This window comes from Eschscholzia californica, unplaced genomic scaffold (assembly GCF_041429995.1).
Source record: "Eschscholzia californica isolate CP2 unplaced genomic scaffold, dmEscCali1.0.p SCAF_2, whole genome shotgun sequence".
Classification (NCBI taxonomy): domain Eukaryota; kingdom Viridiplantae; phylum Streptophyta; class Magnoliopsida; order Ranunculales; family Papaveraceae; genus Eschscholzia; species Eschscholzia californica.
In genome coordinates this window covers 32,028,291-32,042,473 of record NW_028238309.1, presented here as the reverse complement: position 1 = coordinate 32,042,473, position 14,183 = coordinate 32,028,291, and positions in this window count along the sequence as shown.

Here is a 14,183-nt window from a genome sequence, read left to right as displayed (position 1 = left end):
TAACCTTTGATTTTCACTGGATAATGAAGAGGTGTTGCCGATTGATAGAACTTGCTTAACTCTTAATTTTTTTTCTTCAAAAAAAAGTCGACATCTTTCTTGGCCGAAATCAGTAAATAAGAGGTTTTTACTTTGTATTTTAGGGTTTTGTACTTTGTGTTTTAGGGTTTATTATTATCTTAGAGTTTTTAGTTTGAATCTTAAAGATTTTACTTTGTACTAGGGTTTCTGGATTGGTTTTTTTTATTTTACCAATGTTCATTAGACTTCTTAAATCCCTAAGACTTACCAACTCTCTAAATTGAGCAAACATAATAGAGTTTTCATTTATTATCATATGTTTCCGGGTTTTATTTCATGTTTAGGGTGAGTTGAAACTTTACTTTCTCATGTTTAGGGTGAGCAAACATAGAACCGAATTCTTTTTCTTTTTCTAGATTTTTGTCTGCATTCTATTGTAAAGTTTGTCTTTTTGAAAATATGTGAAATAAGAGAAATTTATAGAGGTAAAAAAAAGAGCGACTAAATATTGCTTGAAAGAAGAAAAGGTGTACCAGCTAATTGGTTTGCTAATTTATAATTATTTAACTATTTTCAATTCTAAGGGTTTATAGTAAAGAAAGAATAAAAATATTTGTGTGTGTTTGCAATATTGTGTTTTCTTTTTCAGGATCTACTTAGTTTGAATATTGTATGGTTACTTTATGTGTATTTCTCTTGTTGGGGATTTAATTATTGTTTTATCTGTTTAACAACAGAATGGCTGAATCTTTCAACAAGCAAAAGAGAAAAGAAAAGTTGCCTATAAAGAGAAAAAGTGTTGACTTATTACTTGATGAAGAAGTAGGATGGACTTCCATAGTTGATGGTGTGAACAATTTTGAAGAAGAATTGGGAATAAGTTCCACATTTGCAGGAAAAAGTATATCAAACTTAGTTACAATTAATGACAACAATGCAGTAAGTATTGATTCATTAGATCCCGAGGAAGAATACCATTCATGTAGTGATTCAGAAGGTGAAGATTATGTTTTTAGTGGGTCTGAAGAAGAAGAAGATGATGGTGATGACAATGACCTAAATGATTTATTTGAAAATGATGAGTATGATGTTTTTGATGATTTATGTCCAGATGGTGTCTTTGAAGGCTTAGAAAAAAATGTTGACAATGGAGATGAGCTATATATAGGCAAAGAGTGGCCTAGTATGGAGGAATGTCGATCTTTCTTACAGGATCATGCAATTAGGCATAAATATGTTGTTCGTAAAGTGAGGGAACAAGAGTATAGGTGCAAAGACTCGAAGTGTAGCTGGAGAGTCTATTGTTCTCTTACAACTGATGGACTTACATTTAGGTTGAAGACAGGTAATCTCATACACACATGTAGGTCAGTGGTTAACCTAGTAAATCCAATGGCTTCTTGTAGATGGGTTACTCCGAAGATTCTTGAGTATCTCAGAGATGATCCAGATAAAAAGCCAAAGGATATCATAACACTTGTATTACGTAAGTTTCAAGCCAAAATTTCATATTGGACAGCTTGGCATGCGAGACACCAATGCCTTGAGATCATTATGGGTAACTATGAAGAATCCTATAGACTAGCTCCCGAATTGTGTATGCAGGTGTTGGAGTCAAACCCCGGGAGTATTGCTACTTGCAGTAGGGATGATATGACACAATTTATTTCTTATTCTTGCAGCTATGTAGACCCATGTCACCTAGTGAGTGCTTATAGGATGACTTACAGTAAGCATATTGAACCACTAAATCATGAATCACAATGGAATCAGGTATGTACTTCACTTTATATTGTTTACCTTTCTTAATATTCTCTTTTATATATATATATATATATAATTCTTTGAAACTGCAGCCTAGTTATGTAGTTAAGCCACCAAAGTTGGTTAGGCCAGCTGGGAGACCAAGGTTACAAAGGAAAAAAGATAAAGATGAACAGAATGGAGTACGCAAGGACCAGAGGAGATGTGGAAAGTGTCAACAGTACGGACACAACAGAAAGACATGTAAAGGTGCACCTGCAGGGAGTCAGACTACAGGTACAGTTGGAACAATCAAATATGAAATAATAATAACTTTTGAATATATGATATAATTTATGTATACATTTTAGGAGATCATGTCTATCAAGGTCCGCATGTTAGAAGAGGCCAAAGTGCAAAAAAGAGTAGAGATAGAGGTGGTATTGCTGGTGGAAGCTCAAGTCACACTAGTCAACCTTCGCAACCGTCACACTTGCTTCGAGTAACACAAGAATCTCAATGAAGTACACGAGTTGGTAGACCTGAAATGAGAAGAGAAGGTGTTTGAATGGAAAGGCTGTCATCATAGACGACTGAGCTTGAGAAATGAACTCATCGTACATACTTAATTTTGTTTATTAGGCATTATGAATTTAATTATACTTGAAGTAGTTTGAATATTTTGAGGAACAAGTTATATACCATATCTATCCTTTTAATCAAAATTTGGTTTATTGACAATCTTAATGTTATGAATGTGTACATTATGTTATTTACTTGCATACAGACTACAAGGCATAAAAAAACGGATGTTATAAACTTTAGATGAGTGCACTGGAAGTGATTACAATGCGTTGTAGTGGCACAACATTAATCCCACTACAATGATTAATTTATCAACAATTTAATGAAATCATTTTGTTTGATCTAATAATTTCGAAGAAATTCAAAATTACTTGAGTTCTTGATAGAAGGAAATTTAGAAAAAATAATAATGAATGTCATAAATGGTTACTTTTGCAAATTAGTGTCAAAATTGTATAAAACTTACTTAAATATAACCACACTTTTTAAGTAATGTAATTAGAGTTAACGGTGTTAATATTTAGCGGTGTTAAAACTTAACGGCGTTAAAAATTAACTGGTCAATCCTAGTCCACGACCCCTTTGCAAAAAAATAAACGGTCATGCCCCTTTCACAAAACACGGTACTTATCTACGACCCTTTCGCAAAATATCCCTAAAACAAATATTAATTTTTGTGTTTTAAGACCTTCCCCCTCTTTCTTCTTCCCCTCCACTTTCTTCTTCCCCTCCACTTTCTTCTTCTCCAGAAAAACTCATCAAATTTTTTGGTCTTCCTTCTTCATCACTTCTCTTATCTTCACGAAACAAAGTTAAAAAGATAAAGAGGGAAAAAACATTCTAAACGCTTGAAATCACCAAACAAAATCTTTTGAAGCTCTTCATACTGATGATGCATAAATATCCAGACGTTAACTAACGTCTGAAGAGTCAAGATCAGATCTGAAATCTACTGGGTAAACCCGGCTTAAGGCAGCAGGACTGCTGAGCTCCTGATGGCCCACCGAATGTTCCCGTAACTGGGAGGTCGGCCAGAAGAAACCAGCCCTGCAAGATGCCCTTGGCATGGACAGATCAGCCATGGGGTCTTCAAAGGAGTGAGAGGGGTCCACACAGGTTCGGCCAGTGTCTTACGCCCAGAACTGGGAAGCAGCAGCGTCAAGCGGCCTACCGACTTAATCCCGAAACTTCAAGAAGGATCTCGGTCGGCCATACATCTCGAAGTGTTTAAGCCAGTTTGGACTCCAATTATCCGAAGGAGGAAACTTCTCCTTTAGAGTCTATCACACCGGCAAGATATCTACAACGAATCCTTGAACTTAGAAACTTCCACTTATCAAAGATCCGGGATAGACTCTAAGAGAAACCCTAGATACTCAAGAGAGGGAACTTTCCCTTCGGTTTGACAGCAACCGCCCCACCACTGCTACTAATCACAGTCGGCCCTAACGTCTCCTATAAAAGGCCCCCCCACATTGTCCTTCACAGGACACGATCTATGTACCCTAAAAAGATCACAAGAAACTCAGAGTTCTCATAACTCGCCCCTCAAAAGGACCAATCAATAATCATTCTTTTACTACAAAGAGCACCCTGACTGGCTTAAGCGTCGGAACGGTTTCGAACCCTTTGCAGGTTTTCCCCCTCCGGAACAAACGAAGATGAGCAAATAACAAGGAGCAGGAGCAGGAGCAAGGAACAGGAGCCATAAGCTGGAACAAAGAGAAGCAGAGCAGGAAGCAGAGCTGAAAGCAGGAACACAGAGCTGATCAATCCCTAATATAACGGAGGATTTATACAAAACGGAGGTTGTCATGCATCAACTCCCTATTTCCTAATGGAAAACCATTTTTTGACATCAGCATTTGGCGCTAGAAGGAGGGGATCTTTGCAGAAAAATCATCAATTCGGTAACCCGAATCTTATTTAACAAACTTTTCAGACTAACTACTTCCCTGAGTCCCTCAGGCAAACATGTCTTCAGACGAGCACTCCCCACGCGGGTCACCACACAGGCTCCGCAGCACTGTCGAGCTTATGGCTGAGCTAGAACAATCCAAGGCTGACTACCTCCGAAGGGATGAGGTGGCAAAACAACTGGAGGAAAGCCTCCGCAATGCAGAGATGGCCAGGAAAACCGCGACACCAGAAGAGAGAGAAGAAGTAATCAAGAGATACGCGCGAAGACTTTTCTCACCCGGTAATGCATTCTCTTCCGGAGATCTGACCTTACAACCTGGCGACCAGATGCATTTGGAGAACATCCTAGAAGAATACGAAGCATTAGATCCTAACCGACCGTACATCCCTAAAAAGAAGGGATTGGCGAAGGGTGCACGGACGACCCAACCGTCTGCGATGTGCTCATACATCAGGTAGCAGAGCTAACTCGAGAAAGAAAGAAGGAAAAGTTGTGGGGAAAGCAGTAATCCACCAACCCCCTCTCTACCGAGAGATTCTAGAATCTGAGAAGCCATAGAACTTCAAGTGTCCAGCACTAGATCATTACCACGACTTGGAGGACCCGGTGGTGTTCATCAACAACTACACTGCAGTAATGAACTTATACACTACCAATCAAAACATATGGTGCGTAGTCTTCGCTATAATCCTAAAAGGATCAACCCAGACATGGTATCAAGCACTGGCCCCGGGATCAATCAAATCTTTTGGACAACTCGCCCAAGTCTTCAGCGATGCCTTCCGAGGAAGCACCACAATCAAAAGAAAGACCGACGAGCTGTTCAACGTGGTTCAAGGAAAAAGCGAGACCTTGGCAATTTATTGGCAGAGATTCCGCAACCTCATGGTGCAGGTCCCCGACCTGGAACCAAAGGTTGCTTTCGCCGCCCTATTAAGAGGCCTCGGGCAGGATGATGTCATCGGGGATATCTCTGGCAAGGAACTAGAAACCCTGGCAGAGCTAATAGAGAGGGTGCAACAATTCATCAGGAAATAAGAAAACTACCAACGGATGAAAGAGGTGGCAAACATCCCGTATGAAAGTGAACCGATCCGAAATAAAGAACGAGAGGAAGTTAGGCCTCACAGGGAACGAGAACGAAACAGAAGACCCAGATCTGAGTTTGCCCCCTATACCCTGTTGGTGAAAGGTAGGGAGGAAATTTTACAGATACTCACAGTGAAAGGAAAAGTGGAAATTGCCAGACCCAACGATGATAAGGAGGAGTTCGGGTTCTTATACATGACCGCGTGGTGCCCCTTTCACCGAGGCTACAATCACAAAACTGATAATTATCGACATCTCAAAAACCTCATCGAAGAAATGGTAAGGAAGGGCGAGCTGGATAAATACATCCAGAAGGGTCAATGCTCATACGAATACAAGAATAAAAGGCCATCGAATAGACCAGGAATCAGATCAGGGCTAGACTCTGACGAACAGAGCCCGATCGCCAAGAAAGCAACCAAAGGCCTAGAGGAGCCAGCCGGGGTCATGGGAAATATCAACACTATCTCGGGAGGGCCGACTCTCGACGGAGCTACCAAAAGATAACAGCGTAGATACGCCAACGAGGCGAAAAATCCACCAGTTCGATTTATCAAACCCAGAGTGGAAACGCCACCCATCGTCTTTACCGACGATGCCTTAGTGGGGATAATAACCCCACACGCGGACCCATTGGTGATAACGGCTGTTGTAGCCAACTGGAGGGTATGACGCATCCTAGTCGACATAGGAAGCTCGACCGAAGTCATAAGCCGAACATGCTTTCACAAACTCGGGGAAGATCCCTTGGCATGGCTAGATCGGCCCAGGGGTCTTCAGAGGAGTGAGGGGGGTCCACACACGTTCGACCAGTGTCTTACGCCCAGAACTTGGGAAGCAGCAGCGCCAAGCGACCTACCGACTTAATCCCAAAACTTCTAGAAGGATCTCGGTCGGCCATACATCTCGAAGTTTTTAAGCCAGTTTGGACTCCAAATATCCGAAGGAGGAACCTTCTCCTTTAGAGTCTATCACACCGGCAAGATATCTACAAAGAATCCTTGAACTTAGAAACTTCCACTTATCAAAGATCCGGGATAAACTCTGAGAGAAACCTTAAATACTCAAGAGAGGGAACTTTCCCTTCGGTTTGACGGCAACCACCACTAATCACAGTCGGCCTAACATCGCCTATAAAAGCCCCCCCACATCGTCCTTCACAGGGCACGATCTCTTTACCCTAAAAAGATCACAAGAAACTCAGAGTTCTCATAACTCGCCCCCCAAAAGGATCAATCAATATTCATTCTTTTACTGCAAAGAACACCCTGACTGGCTTGAGCGGCGGAGCGGTTTTCGAACTCTATGCAGGTTTTCCCCTCTCAGGAACAGACGAACATGAGCAAGGAGCAGGAGCAAGGAGCGAGGAACAAGAGCCAGGAGCAGGAACAAAGAGAAGCAGAGCAGGAAGCAGAGCTGAAAGCATGAACACAGAGCTAATCAATCCCCAACATAACGGAGGATTCATACATAACGGAGGCTGTCATGCATCAAGTCCCTACTTCATGCTGATCTAATGAAAGTCATTTTTTGACATCAGCAAATACATCTTCCATGAGACATCCAAAGCAAATTTCTTCATCCATTAATCCTCCCTAAGAGAGGTTAACACATTCGAAACCCTAGAAATCAGTTTAATTTGAGCCCTAAAAGATATTTTTCATCACTTCTAAATATATTAGGTTTGTTCTCCATATGTCTTAGGGTTTAATGATTAGAAGAAAATAAATCTTTGGAGAAGAAGATGAAGAAAAGAAGAAACACTTGTAAAGAGTTTGGGGTTGAGATCCACAGAAAGATTTTGTTTCAGTTTATAAAAGTTCCTTCTAAATTCTTTTATGGTATCTTCTAAAAATTTAATTTTTTTTAACTCCAAAATTGGAAGCTCTATTAGCAACAAATAGAAATGAAAAAGTCAATCTCAGTTGACCAATTTTGTAGAAAACTTTTATTTCCCAAAGATTTTTCTTTATTCCCCAAAGTCGCGCCCTAAATTATTTTTTCTTTTACGACATTTTACACCCTTATAACAATACCAACAGTTGGATGTATGTCTCTTGGGGTCTAACAACTTCTTTTAGCGTTTTGATGGTACTTCAAAGTTCTCAAAGTGGGCGAACCTTTGTGAGCAATATGAATTCTTTGACTTCTTCAGACTTGACATATTTGACTCCTAACTTCTGCATTTATTTTGAAATAACTCTTGACTTCGGTTTTGTCTTCTAGGCACAATAAGATGATATGGACACCGAGTTCTAGATTCAATAGAATGTTGTTGATCTAAATTATAGATATACTAGAAAGCTACTGATTCTAGATATACTTGAATGCTCGTGATTCCTTATTCTAGACACACTAGAATGCTTTCTATTTCATGCTCTTCATTCTATATCGTTAATAAAGGCTTATATTTCAGAAAAACGGAATGCTTAATGTATTTATTTTTTTTTTATTTTTTTTTTTTTTGTTGAGGAGGCTTAATGTATTTAATTAGGACACTAAATGAATCTTTCTGATATTCGCACTGAGGTGTTATTTTAGACACTAGAATACTCGTGACTTTCTCCATACACATGGTCTTCTTGATCTATAAAAACATATAACTTTTAGTATTGAATGCACTCAAGAAACATAATGACTTCTAAAGTTGATTTGGGTCCAAATCATAAGACCGTAGGACACATGCATTAGAGATACATCTTTGGATTTTCAGAGACACATCTCCTAAAGAACCGTGACTTTTTCATTAGATTACGATCGGTTGCGATATGGAGGTCAGATCTAGCTCAAAATCAGGGAGGGAACATGATCCCTTAGATGTGTCCTGAACTGCCCAACAAATTAAGCTAGATTGACAATAGATGAAGGCTATCAGGTTATCCCAACCATGGCCGACAGTGGTGTAACGCATTATGTCAGATCTTTGCAGATCCGACGCTCTTGGTAACGTAAGCGTGAGATCTAGAGAATATCATGACTGTTAGATCTTGTCGCTTGGCGCGGGGATGTTGCGAGTGTCATGACTTGTTTAGAGTCAATCTAATATTCCAATAATTGACCTACGATAGACGCTTTCACACCTATCGTTTCAATCTTTTACTTGTTGATGAGAGTGTCCTAATAGCTCTTTCGATGTCTTTGTCGTCGAGTACATGTTTTAGTCTCACCGTCTAAGTCATTCAGGATATAATAATTTTTTTATGGTGACTATATGTTGAGCCTCATTCTTTCCCCAAGTTAGGGTGGGGTAGTCTATAGTGAAATACTCCACAAACCCCAAAAGAGTTGGATAGATCATCGTCTTCATTCTCCACTGCTTGAAGTCTATCCCCTTCAATATGAATGGTGGACGCCAGAATCATACAATTTGTATGTTTCATGTTTGCGATTTTTTTCCACACAAAACGTAACTTTCTCAGAAAGTTAGAACCACGAAGCGGGTATGTAAAATGCTCTCGATTCGTATACTAGACATACTAGGATGTTTTCAATTCCATGCTCTTAATTCTGTCTTCTTAATTAATACTTGTATTTCAAATGCACATAGAATGCTGAATGAATTCAGGAAAGACTTAATAGAATCCTTCAGACATTGCCATAGAGGTGTTCTTCTAGACACACTAGAATGCCTGGTGAGTTTCTCCATAGAGTTTGTAATCTTGATACACAAGAAAATAAATCACTTAATGTTGAATGCACTGGAGAAACCATAATTAATTTGCAGTTGATTTTGGTCATATTTATAGGAGACATCTTTTGGGTTTTGAAGGACACATCTCTTGCAAAAGTGTCATTTTTCATTACATTATGGTCGGTTGCCATCTGGAGCGTCATATTTAGCTCAAAATCTCGGAGGGAACGTTTGATCCATTTGATCTGTCCTGAATCTGCCCAACAAATGAGGCTATGATAAAGTGTCACTTTTCTTTTGATTATGGTCAGCTGCAATCTGGAGCATCATATCTAGCTCAAAATTGCGGAGGGGACGTAGTTCATTCGATCTGTCGCAAATCTGACCAATAAATAAGACTAGGTGTCTGTTAGAGGAAGGCTTCGGGTTATCCAACGCCATGGCCAACATGAGCAAAACGTAAGTCGTCATATCTTTGCGGATTGACGCTGATTGACGCTCGTGGCGGCATCCCAACGGATGCATAACGAAAGCCTTACAGGTTGTCGTTTGGGGCGTGTAAAATGCGAGTCATCCAATTTGGACGTTCTCTATGTGCCAGAATGAGCTCCAATATCATCTAACAATAAGAGCAGTTAAGCGTATGCAATCTTTAGCTAGGCCTGAACAAAATCAAATACTTTATCAGGTATATACAGAAATCCAAAGACATATTCGACCAGTGTGTCTTAAAAAACCGAGAAAAAACTCATTTAATAATATGCGTAAATAGTGATGCATAAAAATAAACCAATTCAAAACAATTACCTAATTAAGGGCAGGAGGACGCAAAAAGAATTGTAACAAAAATGACACTACAGACTGAGAACATCTCCAATAGGAACGTATGTAAAGACTCTAACAGTCTTATCCGTCAAGTTTTTACAGGATCTCTAATTGGTTTTGTCATGTTCCCTCTTAATTCATAGCATCTTTAATGCAAATCTCTAAAGCTACTCTATAGTTATTTACTAACTAGGTGTAATTCGTAGCATCTTTAATGCAAATCTCTAAAGCTACTCTATAAGTATCCGTAGGATACTTATAATCCTGTTTTGCACATTATTTTTATGAATATTTCTCGAGGTTAAACAAATCATGGATTTGTGTGTTCTAATATCTCGAGTGCCTTGTGAGAGCATGCAACCAATCAAATGACCCTTAGCAGAAATAAACAATTTATATACATCAAACTGTATTCTATCTCATTTTTCTCTTCTCCACGCCTTCATAAGAGGTGGGGGGTGGGGGAGGGGCTGTTGGAAGAGAAAGACTCATAAAAAATGGAGGGAGAATTAAGGGAAGGGAGAGAGTAAGTTGTTTGATCTCTCCCTTCACTTAATTCTTCAGGATTACGAATGCTGAAGACTTCCGATCCATTTATTCCCAGATTGAAAATCTTCTTCTTCAGCAAGAGAGTTTATGGAAGGAAAAGTCCAGAATAGCTAACATCAACTTAGGCGATAGAAACACCCAATTTTTTCATGCGAAAGCCACTACTAGACTTCGTAAAAACAAGATTATGTCCATTAAAAGACATGATAATACCTGGGCCAATGATGAAACCGAAATAGCTCTAATTTTTACTAATCATATTCAACAGATTTCTACCACGGCTGGTTCTTCGATGTCTGCTAGGCTTCAAGACTGCTTCTTCCCTCAAATCTCGGATGAACAGAATGAATCGCTCACTGTTAATCCTAACCATGACGAGATTAGAATGGCCACTTTTGCTCTAAAACCAGGAGCGGCCCCTGGCCCTGACGGCTTTCCGCCGCATTTCTATCAAACAAATTGGGAGACAGTGAAGGATGATATTCAGTTGATGATCTCTTCGTTCTTTCAGAATGCTACGCTTCCGGCTACTTCCAATCACACTCATATCTGCCTTCTTCCCAAAACTAAAACCCCTCAGACTCCAGCTGATTATCGGCCCATTAGCTTACTGAACACCACTTATAAAATCATCACCAAAATCTTGGCCAATAGACTTAAACCTGTTTTGGTTGATATTATTTCTCCTTTTCAGGGTGCCTATGTTCCAGGTAGGCAAATTACTGATAATATCATCATAAGCCAAGAACTCATCCATTCTTTCAAAAAAGTTAAGGGCCCCAAAAGCTATTTTGGTCTTAAGTTGGACATGTCCAAAGCTTTCGATAGAATCGATGGAGTTATCTGAATAAGGTTATGATCTTGATGGGATTTTCTAACTCCTGGATCAATCTTATCCAGACCTGTATCACCTCTAGCTCGATGGCGGTTCTTATCAACGGGCGCCCTGGCAGCACATTCAATGTGAGCAGGGGAATTCGACAGGGTGATCCTCTTTCCCCTTTTCTTTTTGCCATCGCGATGGAAGGTCTTAGTCGTCTTTTAGAGAAGCACCACAACGAGTCTTCTTTCATTGGCTTTCCCATTCCGCACTCCAGCCTCTCTATTAAACATCTTCTCTTTGCCGACGACTGTATCATTTTCGGGCAAAACTCTCTGGAGAATATCTACTACTTAAAACAAATCCTTAAGGAATTCAGCGAGGCTTCGGGGCAGATGATTAATTATGCTAAATCGAACATTTTTTTCTCTAAAAACTCTCACCCGAAATTCAAACGGATGATTATCCGGGAACTTAAAGTTCATCAGTCGTCTTCCGGGGATAAATACTTAGGCACCAAGCTCTTCATTGATCGTAACAAGAAACAAGCTTTCAATTCCCTCATCACTCAGATTAAGAATAAACTTGCCAAATGGCAAACTCATCTTCTCTCGCAAGCTGGCCGCTCGGTAGTCATCTCAACTATCGCAGCGGCTGTTCCCCGATACCAAATGCAGTGCTTTGCCCTTCCTAAAGGCATTAGTGACAGCATTGAGTCCATTCAGAGGACTTTTTGGTGGGGAAAATCCAAAACCTTTCATACCATAAACTGGAATTCTATTTGCAAACCTCGTAATCAGGGTGGACTAGGTCTGCGCCTGCCTCAGCTCGATAATCAAGCTTTTCTGCATAAGCTCAATTGGCGCATTGTTAAGAATCCAGAAGCTATTTGGGTTCAAGTTCTCAAAGATAAATACTTTCATAACTCTCCCCAACCAACTCCGCCTAAGAATCATCATTCTTGGACTTGGAAATCTATTTCCAAATACCATCATAATCTTGACAACCTTATTTTTTGGAATATTAATAAAGGTGAGCATATCCATATTTGGATTGACTATTGGATACCTAATCATCCACCTCCAATTACTAATGAAAGAGGATACACTATCGAGATGGTTTCTCAACTCATTACGAATGGTACCTGGAACACTAATTTAATCAACATGTTTTTTAACAATGATATTTGCAGATCGATTCTTAGCATCAACCTTAATCCTAACGAAGAGGATAACGCCATATGGACACTGACCAAATCAGGTAATTTCTCTCTCAAATCCATGTATAATTTTCTTAGAAACCAATCTATCTATAATAATCAGGCTCAGATGGACTGGTTCTTTATATGGAACATGAATACCATCCCTCGGATTAAATTATTCCTTTGGAAATGCTGCACCAATAGCCTACCAGTTAGAGCTAAGATTGGAAAATTCATTGGCAATAATTACTCATGTCTTAATTGCAATGAAGAGGAGACTCTTGATCATGTAATGCTGCATTGCTCCTTTGCTAAAGCAATATGGTTCCATTTTAATATTAGAACGGACACGATCATTACTACCACCCAGTGGATTCAACTTTGGAAATCGCTAGATGAGCATAATATCAACCTTTATGCAAAAATCTTATGGTTCCTGTGGAAAGCCAGATGCGAAAACTGCTTTACTACGAATAAACAAAACCCTTTACAGATTATAGAGAGGATTATGAACACCTCAACAACACCTCTCAAAACCGAATCCAGTACGATCAAGAAAGGTAAGGAAAAAACCATTACCCAAACATGGAGACCTCCATCGACACCATATATGAAGGTCAATGTGGATGCTTCTTTTATAAATATTAAAGAACCGGCGGGAATTGGTTACATCATCCGTGACGCAGAGGCTAATTACATAATAGCGGTAGCAGACACAGTTCGAGGACAACATGCGGAAGAATGCGAAAGCTTAGCAATATTATCCAGTCTAAAAGAGGCATTGCAACTCCAAATTCAGTATGTGCACATAGAGAGCGATAATCAAGCTATAATCTTAGCGCTTAATGGCAAGGGAGGAAATCTGCACTGGCAAACTCAGAGTATCATTCATCAGATAAACGACATCAAAGATAGCTTTACAGGCACTATATTTACGCATATATCTCGTAATTGTAACACTTATGTTGATGCTTTAGCTAAATGGGGACGTACTCATGGCCAAAAGAAAATATGGCAAGACGTTCTTTCTTTATTTTCGGATTTCTAGTAAGTTGTAATAGACTCTTTTTTAATGCTAGTTTATTTCATCAAAAAAAAGGGAAGGGAGAGAGGATGGGGACGAAAAAAAACGAAAGAGAAAAAAGAGGAAGAAATGAGAAATATATATTGACTCGTCAATCCACCCTTTTTTGTCGACGGGTAAATTTCAAATAACTATTTAAGAAGAAAAATATGGAGTGCAAAATTATTTTATAACAAAGAGAAGCAAAACTCCCTGTTAATTTTTTGTTTTGGTAAAAAATGATCATCCAATTTTTTTAGTCTTCAGCTCCCTCGGTACTTTTTTAATTTTGCAATAACTTAAAACAACTTTGCAACACCTTGCGACAGCTTTATAACAACTTTGCAATACCTTGCAACACCTTGCAACAACTTTGCAACACCTTTACAAAATATATTAGTTTTAACCAATCAAAATACAAATATTTGCGTCTTTTGAAAAATATATATAAATTTAGGGTTTTTAACAAAATATTTAACTTTTCTTTTTAACTTAAAAAGTTTAAAATTTTCCGCTCAATTTTCTATAAATAAAACTTAACTTAATATTAATTTCAATTAGAGGGTCATTGTGGAAAGCTAGTCATGTTTAGATGGCTATTTTGGTGACTCAATCATATTTACCGGCAAAATTGATTAGTAAATTCAGCTAAAACACCGACATTTCCCTCTATTTTATCTAGCATGCCTCTTCAATCCCTCTTTCCTTTTAATCTGGACCGTTTAACATCGTTGA